Below are 17,842 nucleotides of genomic sequence, written 5' to 3'. Positions count from 1 at the left end.
GAAGAGGAGATATTTTTAACACCACGGAACAGATAGAGGCCAAATGGATCATCAGGCTTAGGGCTGATTTGTACCCAGGCCTCAATGACAGAGTCTCCATCAAACCTATACTTAAAGCTAGGAAACTTCATTGAAGCTTTTCACCCCTTTGCCACCCTTTATTAACTTCTGGCTGGTTTTACTTTTATATTTATAACATTTTCATACCTCACATTTTTCCATTTCTGTCTCCATCGTTGTCTCTGTATTTTACTCTGCAGGCTTATTAGGGGCCAATTGTTATGAAAGATGCTGATATACCTTGTATTCCTCTTTCATCCAGCACACATATTTCACCTGATTTTGCACATTTAGTCTCATATATTTTTATGTTTATAATATCAGCTGTTATCAACATCTTTGCGTGTGCACATATCTGTTTTGAATGATTTATGCTGTTACAGATATTATGATATTTAGAAGCACACGCTGTACAAATTTTAGATGCAGTCTTTTGAATGATCATTTTTGTACAGTTATAATTATGCTAAATAGCTCATGTATAGATATTAATATCTTTATTAATTTGATCCCTATTTTAAACATGTATTTATACATACAAGTATTTCAAATGGGATTATATCGCTTATTATTAAATACTAAACATGCATGCCATTTTTGTTACTAGTATGCATATAAGTGCAGTATTTATAGGAAGATAGTATGTAATTGTGAAACACCTTATTTGCTGCATACTGTCTATGAGATGGTTACATAGATATTTAAATTATTTTAAAACATTTTGAATGTTACATGCAGCAGCAGTTAAAGTAGGGTGAAATGTTATTTTAGAACATTTTTATTGTACATTGTTTACAAAATGTCTGCATATATATTTTAAATATTTTAAATAATTTAAAACATTTTATAAGATTTTACATTTAGTAGGAGTTGTTTGTAGCGTTTTACTACAAAAGTGATGTCAGTTTAAATATTTTATGTATAACAGGATGTGACATCAGAGTTGACTTCAGTATGTCCAAACAGGATGTGACATCAGTAGTTGACTCTAGCATTTTGCTATAAAAGGGATGCTAGTATGTTTGTTTGTTAGTGGCCTGATGAAGATTCGTTGAAAGCGCTAGCCCTGTGTTCTAATTATTTTAATAAACGTGGTTTCTACTGGACGCTTGGATTTATTTTTACATGCTGGCTGCGTGTTTTTTCTACAAGCTATTGCCCAGTGGATGAGTAGGTTCGAATGAACACTCTATGGTGATTTTGACTCTTTTTTATTGGATTAAGAGTTCGCAAAGTAAAGCGGTTTGTAGGTTACAGCTTCGTTTCTTTTTGTGGAACATTTGGTTACCTTTTGTGACTGACTTGAATTGAACACAGCAAGTATACTTCCCACTATTTAAGCCTGTTTTTTTGTTGTATTTTATAGAACTTACACTGTGACACAGCTGCAAACATTATAATGCACATTATTTCTGGTGCCTGAAAATGTATGCATAGCAAAACGGCCAATTTCTGGGACATTGTGAATGAAATACACAGTTAATTGGTTTCAGTTCAGGACAATAGTTTATGAGGGTGTGTGTCATTCTGTCATTTTAGCAAAAATGGTACATTGCATCGTAGGACAAAGGCCTACATCAGGGAATACTGGTTCAGCTTTGTTTCAGATTTATTTCGACACTGGACTAAAAATCTTTTATTTGCTGTCAGAAGTAGGTGTTTTGAAATGATATCGATCATTACTCTGCTCCACACACTTACACACACACACACACACACACACACACACACACACGTAGAAAAAACTAAAAAGGAAAAAATAAAAATATAAATAAAAAATATATATATTTTTAAAAAAGAATGCTTTTTATTGAGTCGCTCTAAAAAGTAAAAAATAAGGAAGAGTGAAGATTTTGCAAAAGAAACCTGGACAAGCGGATTTCAGGCCATGTGGCCTAATGGATAAGGCGTCTGACTTCGGATCATAAGATTGTAGGTTCGAGTCCTACCATGGTCGTAGTGCCAGTCAGCTAGTAGTTTTCCTGTCCCAGAGACTTCCCATGCTCTGAAACAAGATTCCAGTCTACATTAGGCAGAGCTCCTCGCTAACCCTCTTCAAGAGAAACCTTGACAAGTGGATGGGAAACAGAAAGTTTACCCCAGGGATTACTTCAATGGCTCTGCTGGACAGAGGCACAGGGAACTAATCTAAGGGGGCAGCAAAAGCCAACACATTCCGGCTAGGCTTATAAATGCCTTCGGGCAGATAGCCTAGTACCTACCTATGAATGAACCTAAGAAAAGCATTCAGGGGGTGGTTTTGTTCATTCATGGTACTTCTTCTGGAGCCTCATTAATGCAATCAGCAAAATCAACCTCAAATGTTTTTCTGAAATCAGTTTGTCTGTGTTTTTTTTGCAAAGTGTTCACTCTTCTTCCTTATTTTTTACTTTTTAGAGCAACTCAATTAAAATCATTCTTTTTTAAAAAAATATTTATTTTTATTTATATATTTTTTCTATTTTGTCATTCAGACAAAGCTTTAATTACTTGGGTTCATCTGGTTGTAGCTTTTCCTACTGTCACTTAACTATTTGTAGTGGAACCACCACATTCATACAAAAGTTTTCTTTTCCAGTATGTGCTAGCACTGCAACAAGTTGCACCTTCCCCATCACTGGATAGGCAAGCTGGCATCAGCCCCTCACTCCCATCCCCTCACTTAGCTCCTTCAGTGCTTCAGATGCTAGTCATTCTCGAGTCCCCTTGGTCACAGTTGGGCCTTTATCTTTGTATGCTACAGTGCTGTGGCACTGCCCTCTGACTGTTAACATGTGACACATGGATCTACAGTGAGTCAAGTCATATATACAGATGAATGGGGAAGAGGTACAAGACAGCAGAAAGTATGAAAAAGGATATAAAATTACATATGGGAATTTGGAGCATGACTGGAGAGTAATGGAAGTAGTCTACGGAGGAAGATAGAGAAACTGCACGGAGTGGTGTTGGAAGAGAAGGTGGGCATTGCTGGTATCACAGAAACACAGGCCACTAAAAAAAGTGATGGGTGATGAAGCTGCTCTGGAATGACACAGAAGGGCTTTCATAAGTTCATAGGTTCATAGGTTCATACTAGGCTATCTGCCCTAGGGCATTTATAAGCCTAGCCAGAGTGTGTTTGGCTTTCGCCACCCATTTTAAATTAATTTTGCTACGCCCTTTTTCGAGGTTAGTATACTGTGCCTCTGTCTAACAGTGACACAGAAGTGATATCCGGAGTAAACCCACGATCTCCCATCCACTCATCAAGATTCCTCTTGAAGAGAGTCAATGAGGGACTCTGCCTAACCTGAACTGCCTCCAGCATGTCCTATTTATTTCAGTGCTGAGGTTCAAGTCTCTCGAGCACGTAGCTCGATGGGATTTGGATTTTCTGAGGTGCAGCATGTCCATTAATTCCGGTTTGGACATGGCTTTATACGTTAGGCACAGATTGCCTTTGAGCAGCCGGTATGCCACTGAGTAGAACTGGAGTTTCTTTAACCGGGCAGCATATGGCATCTGTTTGAGCCCTTAGATCCTCTTGGTGAGGTACTTTTGGGGTCTTTCCAGTTGCTGCAGGTGTCTGGTAAGGTACATCCCAAAAGGGGCATTGTACTCAATTATGGGCCTGATGAGGGATGAGTAAAGAGGCACAATGACCTCCCCTGATCTAGATGTGAATCCCTTCATGATTAGGTGGGCTATATAAAATGTTTTTCTAACCACTTTGGCCACGTGGTTGTCAAATGAGAGATTGCTATCAACTTGGGTCCCCAGGTCCCTTATTACTTCTTCTGTACTTAATGGATTACCACCTATGTGGTAATATGTGGGCACTTTGTTTTTGCCAAAGGGGATGACTATACACTTTTGGCATTTAGCTTGAGGCCATGGCTCTGGCACCAGTTGTCTGTTTCTATGAGGCCCTTTTGGAGGATGCTTGTGTCGGCTGGAGAGTCGATTATGGCCCAGTTTGCAGTCATCTGTGAACTTGGTCAGCCACAGTCCTTCCGTGTTGGCCTGTACCTCCGAGAAATATATACCGAACAAGAGAGGTCCCAGGACTGAGCCTTGTGGGATGCCACTTGTAACTGGTTTGGAGTCTGACATGGCTCCAGCAATTCTAACCATGTGGGTTCTGTCCTTGAGCCAGTTTGCAACCCATCTAGTGACATAGGGTTTTATATTTAAGCTGGTGAGCTTATCTATAATGCCCGAGTGGGGTATTGTATCGAAGGCTTTTGCGAGGTCCAGGTAGGCTGTGTGGACCACCTTCCCCTCGTCAATGGCCTTGGTGACTGTTTCAAAGAAATCGACCAGGTTTAAGAGGCAGGATCTGCCTTTCACAAAGCCAAACTGGGTAGGATCCAGTGTCTGTAGGTCCCCGATATCTTTATTTATGAGGTCCATGATGATCCTTTCCATAGCTTTGCAGACCAAGCTAGTCAGGCTTATGGGGCAATAGTTTCCAGGATCCGTTGAGGCACCACCTTTGTGGAGAGGGACCACTGTTGCTGTACACCACTCTTTGGGTACATATCCTGTAGTAAGGCTGAGACTGAACAGTAGTTTTATGTTTGGGTTTAGCTCTTCTTGGAGTTCATGTAGGGCAGCCGGGACACTGTCTGGTCCCATTGATGCTGTGTTTTTTGCTTTGGAGAGGGCGGCTCTTACCTGAGCATCTGAGATGTCAGGGGGCAGCACTCTGCTGGGATAGATATTTGCCCTTTTGATAGGGGGGGGGGGGGGGAGGTTGCCCTGAACCTGTCAGCTAGGATGTTGGCAATGTCTGTGGGTTCGATGTATTTTTTGTCATTTTGGACTAATTCTGAGCATATCTGGGAATTCCCACCCAGGTTCCTAACATAACTAAAGAAAGCCTTGTGATTATCCTTAGTGTCCTGCAGAAATTTTTCTCTCGAAGCTGGCCTTAGACGATTTTATGAGTGCCCATAGTTTTTTGCTAATACTGATTAGAGATACCTTCCCTTTTTGGGATTTTGCTCTATCATGTAGTAGCTTCCTCCTTCTATTGTATAGTATGTTTATGGCTGGGGTCCACCAGACAGGACGTCTGCCTTTGGAGGATTGGGTCTTGGTTTTATTTGGGATTGCATGATCCATGCATTCCTGAAGGTGTTCATATAATGCGTTTATAAAGGATTCTGCGGTCTGGGCCGTATTTTCCACAGGCTCGGGGGCTTTGAAGGATTCCACCTCAGTTTTGAGGAGTGTGAAATTTGCTTTAGACAAGTTTTTCACTGTGGTTTTCTGGGCAGGGGGTGGGGTCGGGATGTGAATATCCAGTGAGATTAGTTTATGGTCTGATCTTACCAGTGAGGGATACACTTCTGGTCTGGAGCATAGAGTCCCCATGTTGGTGATGATCAGGTCCAGTATGTTTTCCCCTCTTGTGGGAGTGGTAATAAGTTGTTCCATAGCATTTGAGTTTATAAATTCTAGGAAACTTTGGGCTAGGGTGTTGGAGCTAGACTAATGCTCCCAGTCTATGTTTAGGTAGTTGAAGTCGCCCAATATAATGGTGTTTGGAGAGACCTTCATATTTTCCAGTGTTCTCAGGAAGGCCGAGTGGGGTTCCTGGGTTTGGGAGGGTGGTCGGTAGCAGGCTATAAACTGGAAGGCAGTTTTACCCACTGTTAGTTGCACATGGATAGTCTCTGATGCTTCGTGCTGTGCCACCAACCTGGAAGTGTGGGTATCTTTGATGAATATTGATACTCCCCCTCCTTTTGTGGTTCGGTCCAAGTTTTGGGGCCGAAAAGCATGGTATGAGGTATAACTTGGTAGTGCTGGGGTGCTCTCGGGAGCCTTGAACCAGGTTTCTGTTACTGCACAGATATCGATGTTCTCCATGCTAAGGAGAGTTTTGAGTGCATGCATCTTGAGGTTTAGACTTCTGGCATTGAGTAGCATTACTCTTAGTTTCTTATCCCTTGTGATACCTATGGAGGTGGGTTTGTCTTTTGAGCCTTGCCTAAAAAGGCACTATGGGGGAAGCAAGAGCCTTTGCCAATATCTGAAAGTCCAGGGGTGACAGGTGCAAGCCGTCCCTAGCGAAGCATCGTGGCTTGTCGAGCATGTCATCCCAGGCTGACAGGCATTGGATCCCCTTTGAATGACACCAATACTTAAGCCAATTGTTGAAATTGATCATCTTGTCTTCATATTGTGGCATCATTCTTGGTGAGGGTAAGATGCTACTCAAGGTCAGGGTCATACCGGCCTGGGCTACATGCTCAGAGAGCTCCTCTATGTCTCTTTTCATGTAGTCCAGGGAGGTACATCTCAGGTCATTCACACCAGCATGGAGAATGACCGAGTCATATTTGTACTTGCCTTGGAGTGCCCTGAGTGCTTGTGTTATGTGGCGGATCCTAGCGCCCGACAGGCAGCTCACCGTGACCTTCTCCTTGTTCAGCCTGGTGAGCGGGACGTCAGTGTGCCTGACGATAGAGTCACCTATTACAAGTGTATCAGGTGTGTAGTTTAACCTTAAGGGCTGTGACTGTTCGGCACACTGGCTTTGTAAGCTATGTGTTGCACGTGTTTTGTTTTGGGGTAGCGGTTGCTTGGGTGTCTGCTTTGGAGGTCTCTGCTGCTTAGGCAGATTTTTATTTAGAGCCTCCGAGTATGTTTTTGTGTGTTTATGTGTTTGGTTTGCTGTCGTGGTAGGTCTATGTGAGACTGGAATTGTAGTGAGTGTGGTTTCCTTCTCCTCCTGACTGGTTACGCCAGTACTGAGTTGAGAGAGCTTAGCCTCCAGTTTGGCTATATGGTTGCATCTCTCACATGTGTTGGAATTTGTTGGGAGGAGGAGAGGGTTGTCTGTGTACATGAGGCAGTTGTAACATTGCCTCAAGATTCCCAGATTCACCAGCTGGACCGAGAGGAGATTGACACCTGACCTTTGGACATGCTAGAATAGTATTGGGAATTCCTTTATAATTGAAAAAAGGGCCAATGGGGAACAAGGTACTCAAGGGGAGTTTGTGAGGGTGTAGTGCTTTTAATTTTTTAGTGCTGACTTATATAATTGCTTTAGTGAGCAAGTGCCAGGTAACTTAAATGCAATGTGTTACAGGTAACTTAAATGCAAAAATGACAAACAGTAACTTTCTTTCAAGTGAAACAAGAAAATAAGTACAGTAAGCAATGCAGATATCACTAGGGATCCACAGAAGCACTGAAAAGCCGCATTTTAGGTGGAATTAGCGTTTCAGGGAAACAACAAGCAAACAAACAACAAGCATACAAACAAAGCTAGATTCAGCAGGCCTGGATCTAGTCTATGCTACAGCAAACAAGGTGTACCAATTTCAGTAAGAAACAGTTCAAATATGCAGGCACTATAAGCCTTTAACCAGAAATTCCCAGCTCAGAAGGGCAGAGTCCAGCCTCTCCTCCCACAAGAGTGCAGACCACGAACCTTCTTAATGTAAAATAACTGGCCTGAACCCCAAGTGCTTAAACCAGAACTAATACACTTTTAGAATAACAGACACTGAGCCCTCAATCAGCAGTTCCCAACTTAGGAGGATGTAAGCTACCTGTACTGCCACCACAGTGCAGGCCACAAACCTTCCTAATGTAAAACAACTGGTCTGAAGCCCAAGTGCTTAATCCAAAAGACTTAGAATGATAGCTACACTTTAATCAAGTTACTACCAAGCAGTAATAAATACAATTGAATACTTTAAAGAATGCCTGGATTAGTGCTCAAGTTATACAAACAAAGCTAGATTCAGCAGGCCTGGATCTAGTCTATGCTACAGCAAACAAGGTGTACCAATTTCAGTAAGAAGCAGTTCAAATATGCAGGCACTATAAGCCTTTAACCAGAAATTCCCAGCTCAAAAGGGCAGAGTCCAGCCTCTCCTCCCACAAGAGTGCAGACCACGAACCCTCTTAATGCAAAATAACTGGCCTGAAGCCCAAGTGCTTAAACCAGAATTAATACACTTTTAGAATAACAGACACTGAGCCCTCAATCAGCAGTTCCCAACTTAGAAGGATGTAAGCTACCTGTTCTGCCACTACAGTGCAGACCACAAACCTTCTTAATGTAAAACAACTGGTTTGAAGCCCAATTGCTTAAACTAAAAGGCTTAGAATGAGTTACACCAAGCAGTAATAAATACAATTGAGTACTATTAAGATGACGCAAAAGCAAAATAAAGTAGGAAGAAACACAAATACAGTAAAAGCAGATACATTTTTTTTTGAGTGTGCAAGTGAGATGGGCCCAGGAGTTACAGGACAGAAACAAGTGCAAATGCAGGCCTTCAAATCAGAAAGTTGAGAGAGATGGAAGACCGCCCAAATGGCCAATAGCTACAGATTCTGGGCCAGAACCACTCCTTATGTGAAAGACAGGTTACCCAATGCTTACCACTCCCACTGATAAGCTAGAAGGCTTCCCTCCAACACAGAAAGGCTTGGGGGGCTCAGAAGCTTACAAACAGTCCTGGATACAGCAAATCTGTATCTGGAACACTAATTACAGGAAAGGTAGGAAACAGGCTTACAATTTTTTTTTTTTTTTTTCAGAAAAGTAGCTAAAACAGTAGTATAAACAATTCACATGCAGTGCAAGCTGGCACACTTGAGTATGTAGCAATATTAGTCCACACACAGTTTGAAAAAATGTAATTAAATTAAAAAGGACTAAAAGCAAGTGCAGAAAGGGTTTATTAGCTAGAATGCGGTAAAGAGATGGGACTGGGGGAGTGTCCTAGATCAAATCTACAGTGGGGCGGGCACTGCAAAAGCCACCAAATTTAAACTACAACAAAGAACAGGGAGGGGGGTGGGGAAGACAGTTTCAACAGAGATGTGAGGAATCACAGTGCAAATTATAAAACCAGAAAAATATATACTGATCTCTGTATATAAAGGAATTTCAAAGCAGTCTAACAACTTTCAGTGAGCTCAGATGGCTAACTGCAGAGATTCAGAGACACACACAATATTTACTGAATCCAAGACACACAATATTTACTCACTCAAATCTTAAATAAGTGCATAAAATATACTTAAATCAGCTTATGTCCAGTTGATATATGCAGACAAGTCTCAGTATCCAGCAACTTGATTTAAAATGATTACTAGAAATGTAACCAACACAGATTTTAATGTTAGCAGAAACCCCCAAGATAATTAACACTAACAAAGGAATTTCAAAGCTGTCTAACAACTTTCAGTGAGCTCAGATGGCTAACTGCAGAGATTCAAAGACACACACAATATTTACTGAATCCAAGACACACAATATTTACTCACTCAAATCTTACATAAGTGCAGAAAATATATTTAAATCAGCTTATGTCCAGTTGATATATGCGGACAAGCCTCAGTAGCCAGCAACTCGATTTAAAATGATTCAGGCTAGCACTTCTGTTCTATGGATAACTAAGATTGCAGATGACTGTAAATTGGGGTGTTATTCGATCTTCAAATGACTCACAATTGCTCCAACATGGCATAGAGTATATTAACAATTGATGCAAGGACAATGGTCTCAAATTAAAAGTAAAAAAATGTAGTATAGTTCATTTTGGTAAACAAAACAGTTTCAGTTACTGCATAGGTGATGCACCTCTCCAGTCAAACACTGCTGTAAGCAATCTGGGTACTCTTGTTGATAATTAGTTATCATGTGATTGTCATGTCTACACAGTAGTTCAGAACTCCTTTTATCTGGCCCATCTAATTCCAAAAGGCATCTCCACTAGATCTAAGGAAGTCTTAATTATCCTTTACTTATATCTTATCAGACTCACTATTGAATGCAATTCACCTTTTGTCATATATTTATCTAAACATATCACACAACTTGAGAGAACTCAGAGATTCATAACTAAAAAGATCAGTGGCCTCAAAAATCTTAGTTACCAGGAGAGATTGGCAGCCCTTTCTCTATACTCAGTCTTTTACAGACTCCTCCATGGAGATGTATATCTAGCCTTTCATGCCATGAAAGATCCAACCCTATTTGATCTCCTATTCCTTCATAGCACTAGTGGTTCATCAAATCCTCGAGTAAAGGAACTAAACATTCATCAGCAGATAAATAAGGCACGTTGGCATGATAGGTTCATATCTCAATGTATCCCTCACCTCTGGAACAAACTTCCACTACATGTCAAGCAGAGTAGCATCCTTGCCACCTTCAAGATAAATCTAGGTGATTGGAGGGGCAGCCTCAAATTTCCTCCCAGTCTATCTTGTCTTGTCTTCCTTGAGGCTAGAGGGAAATTTTGAACAGGTTTTTTTGGCTAAGCTTGAAATAGTCTGCAGATCTCTGAACCTATAAGGGACGGACAGAGATAAAATAGTGATCTACATAAAGGAGGGTGTCACATGTGAGGTCACAGAGGAGGAGACAGAAAGGCACATGGAAACAGGAAGGATCAGAACCTAAGGCAAGCATTCTGGTGGTTAAGGCAGAGGAATGTAAGTGAATCAGCACAGTTATGAAAAGCCAGACAAGTCAACTGAGGATGATGAGAGAAAGGACATGAGAATAAAGGAGTGGGGAGGAAGGAAGAGGTTTAAAGTCAAGGGTGATCTGAATCTGCCAGAATAGAGAGGGAGCTAGAGATGTTTAAGGTCTTGAAGTATGATCATATCTCTCAATTGTCCAGATTTTAGCAGAATGTCCAGATTTTTACCTCACATTTTTGGCCTGTTCCTCATAACGTTTGTGGTTTCTGGTAAATCATTGGGCCTGAAGTCATTAAATAAATAACCATTTGAGTTTCATACTTCAAATCCTTCAGAAAATGCATGCTAACACAGTTGCTAGAATAGCAAGTTTATAAGACCAATATTTAAAATCTGTCCTCGATTTTGGGCTTTGCCCCCCCCCCCCATTATTTTTGGCTTTGCCAGATTTCATGCATTAAAACACTGAGAAGCATAAGCAAGAGGCTTTCAGCAAACTGCTGTGGGATTGTTCCAGAAAGGACAGGATTCTAGACATGGGTCAAACAAAGACAAAGGATGTTCAGGTAAAGATAGTTCCAGAAAGGACAGGATTCTAGACATGGGTCAAACAAAGACAAAGGATGTTCAGGTAAAGGAACCATTAGCCAACAGTGATCATGCCGCTGTGTGACTTAGAGGTGCTGAAGAGTTGGAAAACAATGGCAGAGAAGGGTGGCATGTGGTGGACTGGCTAATGATGAGTTAGGAAGAGGGTCAGAGTTGATTTAAGGAACTGGGGACAAGCTAAGGAATAATCAAAGTACGAGAATAGGTTAGAGATGTAGTACTCAGGGTTATAGGTGAGTATTTCAGGGAGATGTTCAAACAAGAAGGTGAGGCTAGTGATTAAGAAAAAAAGATACGACATATAAGAAATGGAAGGGAAGGGTGGAAGGAAGATGGAAGGGAAGGGTGGAAGGAAGATAAGGTGCAGTACAATGAAGCAAGTAGATGGGCAAAAAAGCAAGGTGAGAACAACAAAGGCACAAACTGAAAGGGATTTGGCAGAAGGAGATGAGGGGAAACAGATTTTAAGTATACAGTAGAAAGGAAGGAAGTTACAGACCTGGAAAGACTGAAAAAATAAAGGGAAGATTACAGGAGACTGGTAAAAGGCAAAGATATTGAATGAATATTTTACCTAATTCTTCAGGAAGAAAAACAAGGAGAATACACCAGAGCTATAACAAGGTTTGTCAGTGCCATAGGCAATGCTCCAGTTTAGTGCCCCCCTCTTTACTAAACCACAGAACAACTTTGCTAAACTTTAAAAAGTAGCTATACCAGCTGATTACTGTTCCTAACACATCTATGCTGACGGACTAATTTAAGCATCGACAGTCATGATTATGTAGCTGCTTAATAATTACCAGCACTGCCTGCAGGCACCAATCTGCATCTGTTCTACAGTGCTGACCATGTCCCCCAATACCTACATGCCCATGGCAGACACCCACTTCATCCATCTCTTGCTATAGCTTTGGAAAGCTCTATGCTAGGAGGGAGTGCAGTGAACAAACAGGATAGAGATGAGGGAGGTTAAGAACAAGCTAGTTTCTCTAACAAGATAAATCAGAAACCACATGGTCTGCCTCCCAAGATCTACAGGAATCTAGCCAGCATGCTGACAGATCCCCTGTCTGATGTATTCAACAGATCACTGTCCACTGTGGAAATTCCAGATAAATAAAAGACAGTAAGTGTGGTACCCTTACTAGTGTTTGGGATGGGTAGGAGTTGGAGAGCAAGGAACAACTTAAGGAACTACCTGTTAACCTAAAAGCATTGGTAGAAAAGTCATGGACAGAGGCTAAAGGGGAAAGACTGATTTTTTTGAGGACAACAGTCTTCTGAACATCAACAAATAAGGTTCATTGCCAGAACATGTGCCAAACATAATCCAGTTTTATGACTGGGTTAAGCGAAACGTAACATTTCTAAAACTATTGTATCCAGATCAAATCTTCCTCTGTACTAGGCACTTATTAGGTAGCTCATTGAGTACAGTGCCCCTTTTGGTATGTACCTGTCCAAATACTTGTCACATCTGGAACAACCACAACTTTATCTCACTTAAACAATCTACGGCATAAATCATAAAAGCTATGCGGACCATCTCTAGTCTTGTTCTTCTTCTCAGCATCATCCAGGCTCCTGAGAGATGACGTCTACCTTATTTACGGAGCATCAACAGCCCCTGCTCTGTCAGACCTATTCACAAGTCCAGTGGTATCATAAACACCCATTCAAAGGATCTCAATCTCTTTTGCAAAATAAATAGAACATGTTGGAGGGATAGGTTTGTATCACAAACAATACCATCTGTAAAAGACAGTCTTCCACTCTACATAAAGTAAAGCACTTATTTTATGCTATCTAAATATAATGTGGATGAATGGATGGCTAACCTTAAAATCACCTGTGATTTAGCATCCCTGTCCCTCATGGATAAGGAAATCATGTAAATGCCTCAAACAATTGTTCAGCCTATCAGTGGGTTATTTGTATGCAAACTATAAAGGCTAAATATTACCATGGGAATGTAAGGCTAGGCTTCTTAAAATCCTCACAGATCAATGGCCTAGTAAATACTTATGAGACTACTGCTAGATGTGGCTAACCTAGGCTTCAGAAAGTCTTTTACCTCACTCTTACACAACTGGCTGCTAGGAAAACTGGAAGGACTGGGATAGGTTCAAGGTCAAGGAAATCGAGTACGGTGTGGTGGAATGGTGGAACACAAAGGGCTGTGTAAAACAGAACAATGTCAGAAATAAGGAAAATGGCTAACGAGCATCACAGAAGTCATCACAAACTGAAGAAACCAATTAAATGACCAAAACTAATAAAAACACAAAAAAACTAAACTTCCACTGTGCTGTACTAAACAAAATGAGACTTCACATAAGTAATTCTACTGTATTAAAAACAAAACTTTAATATAATTCAAAAAAGCTAAGCGCTTTCATTCCATAAATTTTCTAGGAACTTCTTCAGAACCCTTAGGAAGAATTTATCCCAAGCAACCCTATGTTGTTACTGTCACATATAAAATATATACTTATAATCTTTATGTATCACATTCTCAAGTTTTACATCATCTTTGTGTGAAGAAAACATATGAGGTGCTGATAACTAGAAACAGCAAAAAACAAACCAATACAACTAAAACATTTATTGGTAGACCAAAGCTTTCAGGTACAAAAACCTTTCTTCAGTGCAAGATAAAAGGCAAACTCACTGAGTTACTTAAATACCAATCAAATAACAATCATCCAATAAAACACAGCCAAGAAAAACAAATTCTCAATTAAACATATATTAATTAAATGAGCAAATAAAGACTAATTTGTTAAAGGTAGAGCAAAATTAATTGTTCTGCCTTAAGCATGACATCCTATCTTTAATAACTGGTTTGAGTGTAATCATGTGGTTCACACCAGGCAAAACGTCAGCTTGTAAAAGTGCAATCCATTCATATTCTTTCAGTTCCAATTTGTTGTTAATATCACCTCCCCTAATTGTTTTCTGAAGCACAGTTAACACTCTAATTTTTTTTTTTAATATTTTTATTCATTTCCAAAAACAAGAAAACATGAATGCAGGTTATTTATGACAATGAAGTATTTACAAATTATTTAAAAAGGTAGGCTAAAACCTCTAAACAGATATCAAACATTAAAACCAAAATAAAGTATTTACAAGGGTGTCTATTGTTGACATATAATTGACTTTCTATACAATTGTTTCCTGATTATAATCTGCTGCAGTCATTATTCTCCAGTATTTCAGTTACTTTTTGCCATGCTACATATAATGATGTAGTTCTTTCAGTTCTTCCTTTAATAGTGTTCATTTTCAATTGTGATACTGCTGACACCATATTCATGAATTGCTTAAAAGTTGGAGAAGCTTTGGATTTCCAGTTTGATGTAATGTTCTTCCTTGCAATAGCTAGGAGAGTCCATAAGATTACATATTTTGTTCTTGGCACACAGTCGGGTACAGGTGCATTAAACAAAATAATAGATTTGGAAATCTGGAATTTATCATTGAATACCATTTGCAGAAAATAATTTATTTTATCCCAATATGGTTTAATCAAATGGCATTCGTAGAACATATGTTGCCAGTCTGCTTTTATTTATAAATCACATCTCCAGCAGCCAATATTTTTCTTAAACATAAGTTCCATTTTATGAGGGGTTACATAAGATCTGTGTATAAATTGCCATGTAAAAAGTCTCCAATGTAATGAAAGTGATGTCTACTTTGGAGAGAGAAGAATTAGTTTTTTATCTCTGTCATTTGGCACATGTCCATTAACTGATCTATAATAATTCCATTATTGTCATTATTATGCATTTTTATTTTTTTGTTTGTTTTATAAATAGATGATAAGTATCCCTTTCCAGTAATGGGTTGATTCGTTAGTAATATTATATGTTCTATAAGGTTAGGAACATTTTGTCTTATTGATGGTTGCATTGTTTCTTGTTTGCTTAATATATACTGTCTTAATTCTTGTACATGTAACCACAAACTATCTTCCATATTTAATTTCTGTTTAATCTGGTCTATTGTCAGAGGTTTTCCAGAGTTTAGCAATTGATGCCAATATGTTAATCCCTTTTCTTTAAGCATGTTGACTACTTCCATATTAAATGTTATTATATTACCTTGTGTGTACGCTACTGGATATAAAAGAAATGACCATGCTTTAATATCAGGATTGCTATTAATAAGATTTTGGAAAATTTTTAATGTATAAGTAATGTATTTGGAACTTATATTTTTATTCTTATGTATCATCATATATTCCTTCATCAGCCATAGAAAATTGTTTGGTATGAAATCTGTATACTTATTTGCTACTACAAATCCTGATTTTAACCAGATTCTCTCATGAGCTAGCTTCCATTTTGATGTATATTTTGTATTTAGCCATAATGATATTGTATTAATAATGGATGAATGCAAATATATTTCTATGTCTGGTAAACCTATGCCACCTATATCCCAATCCCAATCATCTAGATGATACTTCATAGCTATCCTTGTTTTTGGATACCATAGGAATCTTACCATTAAATCATTTAATTGTTTTAGGTGCGATTTAGCTGGTGGCAAAGAACAAGCTTGTATGACATAAAGAATTTTTGGAAATATGATCATTTTAATTATATAAAGCCTTTCTTCCATTGAAAAGAAGAATTTATTCCATCTTTGTATTAGATTTTTAATATTATTTAAGGTCTCTTTATAATTTGTTTCAATTGTAGTATCTAGGTTGTTAATTATTATAATTCCCAAGTATTTAATTATATTATCGGTAGAGATATATTTATGGTATTTTTATTTAGATCTTTTTATTAGTATTTATAAGCAATACATTTGTTTTGTTCTCTTTAAATTTAAGACTTGAAAAGTTTTGAAAGTTTTGAATTGAGTCCCATAATGCTTTTAAACTGCTATTATTATTTTTTAAGGTAATTAAAATATCATCAGCAAAAAGTTGAATTTTAAGCTCTAGGCTGTTGTCTAGTTGTATTCCTTCAATATTTTTATCCATACGTATATTATTTGCTAAGGGTTCAATGACTAGCGCAAACAATAACGGAGAAAGAGGGCAGCCTTGTTTTGTGCCCTTAGTTATTTTAATAGATTTAGACAGACAAGATCCCAGTTTTATATAAGCCAATGATTTTTCATATAATGATTTTATTAACAAAGTGAAGTCATTTGAGAAGCCATATTCTTCTAAAACTAACCACAGATAATCCCAGTTCATGGAATCAAATGCACTATTTATGTCTAAGCTAATAACATTCATTTTGTTTTTTGTGACATTTATATAATCAATTAAAGAAATAATTCTTTTAATGTTGTCATAAGTGTTCCTATCTTTTATAAAACCTGTTTGATCCTCCTCTATCAAAAGTGGTAGTAATTGTTTTATTCGATCAGCATGTATTGCCATAAAAATTTTATAATCTATATTTAGAAGTGAAATGGGTCTGTATGATGAACATTCACTGGGATCTTTATTTTGTTTCAGACCTAACTCCAAGCGGGAACTCTACCATAAAGATTCCACCTAAACTAAGCTCAAATGGAACATTCAACAACTAGTCCAACAAGACACCAGGAAAACATACAAGAAATCACTCCGCGAATCATCATCAAAATGACATGGGAACAATACACCCCACACTGGTGAATCAGATCATAATCATCATAAAATCTAAGCTGGAGTCCTCTCTCGCCCCCACCTGAAACAAAAAAAAGACTACACAAAAACTTCTTCAAAACCCATTTCCACACTTCTAAAACTAGTGTGGTCTCCTTTTAAGGCCCCTGAGCCAGTGGGTCTGGTGGAGCCACCCCAAACAAGCTACACAACAAAGGAAGCTACTACAAGAGACAGAGCAAAATCCTTGAAAGGTAACACCTTTGATCATTATATAAGTAAAAAACTAGAGCTCTCATAAAATCATCCAAGGCAAATTTTGAGAGAAAATCGCCACAAGGCTACCCTAGCTACCATATAGGTGGCAATCCACTGAGCACAGAAAATCTCTTATTTGGTATAATGCCCGTTCGGTGTATCGTCTGACCAGTCACCTGCTGCAGCTTGAAAGGCCCCAAAAGTTCCTCACCAAAAGGAAAAAGGATGAAAATATAAAATATTATGCTGCCCCGACTGAAAGAACTCAGCTCTATCAGTCTCATATACGCTTGCTCAGAGGTGACCTGTGCCTGACATATAAGGCCATGTCAATGACAGAGGCACAGCAAAATGATAGGCATCTATGAATTGGTGATATTAATGTGTACTTCCAAGAAGGAGGAATGTCTTTACCATTTTTAACTGATGTAAAGACATTCAATAACAACAGCAAAGCCTCATTTGATAGTAATTTAAACATTTCTGGGGTGATATTATCTATACCTGGAGCTTTGTTTAATTTTAACTTATTTACTTCAGCTTTAAGTTCTGTCATTGTTATTTGTTTATCTATTAGTTGTACCTGCTCCTCTAATAACCTAACTTTAACATTGTTTTTGAGAAAAGCTTTCAATGCTGAATGTGTTTCTGTTTTCTCATTTTGATTATTAAGTTTATAAAAAAATAGTCTAAAAGCTTCTAGTATTCCTTCTAAATCAGATACTTTCTTTTTGGTTTCTATATTATGTATTTCCTTGATTTGATTTGTTTTAATAATCTTTTTAGTCCTATTTGCTATTCTTCGTTGGTTTTTAGGGTTCATTGAATAGTAACATAGTTTAA

The 17,842-nt window shown here is 38.6% G+C and overlaps 1 non-coding gene across 1 annotated transcript; it reads left to right on the top strand.

Moving 5' to 3' along the window:
• The first annotated feature begins 1,944 nt into the window (after positions 1 to 1,944).
• TRNAR-UCG lies at positions 1,945 to 2,017 on the top strand. The gene has a single exon. It is a non-coding gene; the product is annotated as a tRNA-Arg (tRNA).
• Positions 2,018 to 17,842: the final 15,825 nt, after the last annotated feature.

The sequence above is a fragment of the Protopterus annectens genome, chromosome 1.part0 (genome assembly GCF_019279795.1).
Source record: "Protopterus annectens isolate FY-2018-M chromosome 1.part0, PAN1.0, whole genome shotgun sequence".
NCBI lineage: Eukaryota > Metazoa > Chordata > Ceratodontiformes > Protopteridae > Protopterus > Protopterus annectens.
The sequence above is the reverse complement of the archived record's forward strand: the minus strand, read 5'-3'. Positions and strand labels throughout refer to the sequence as shown.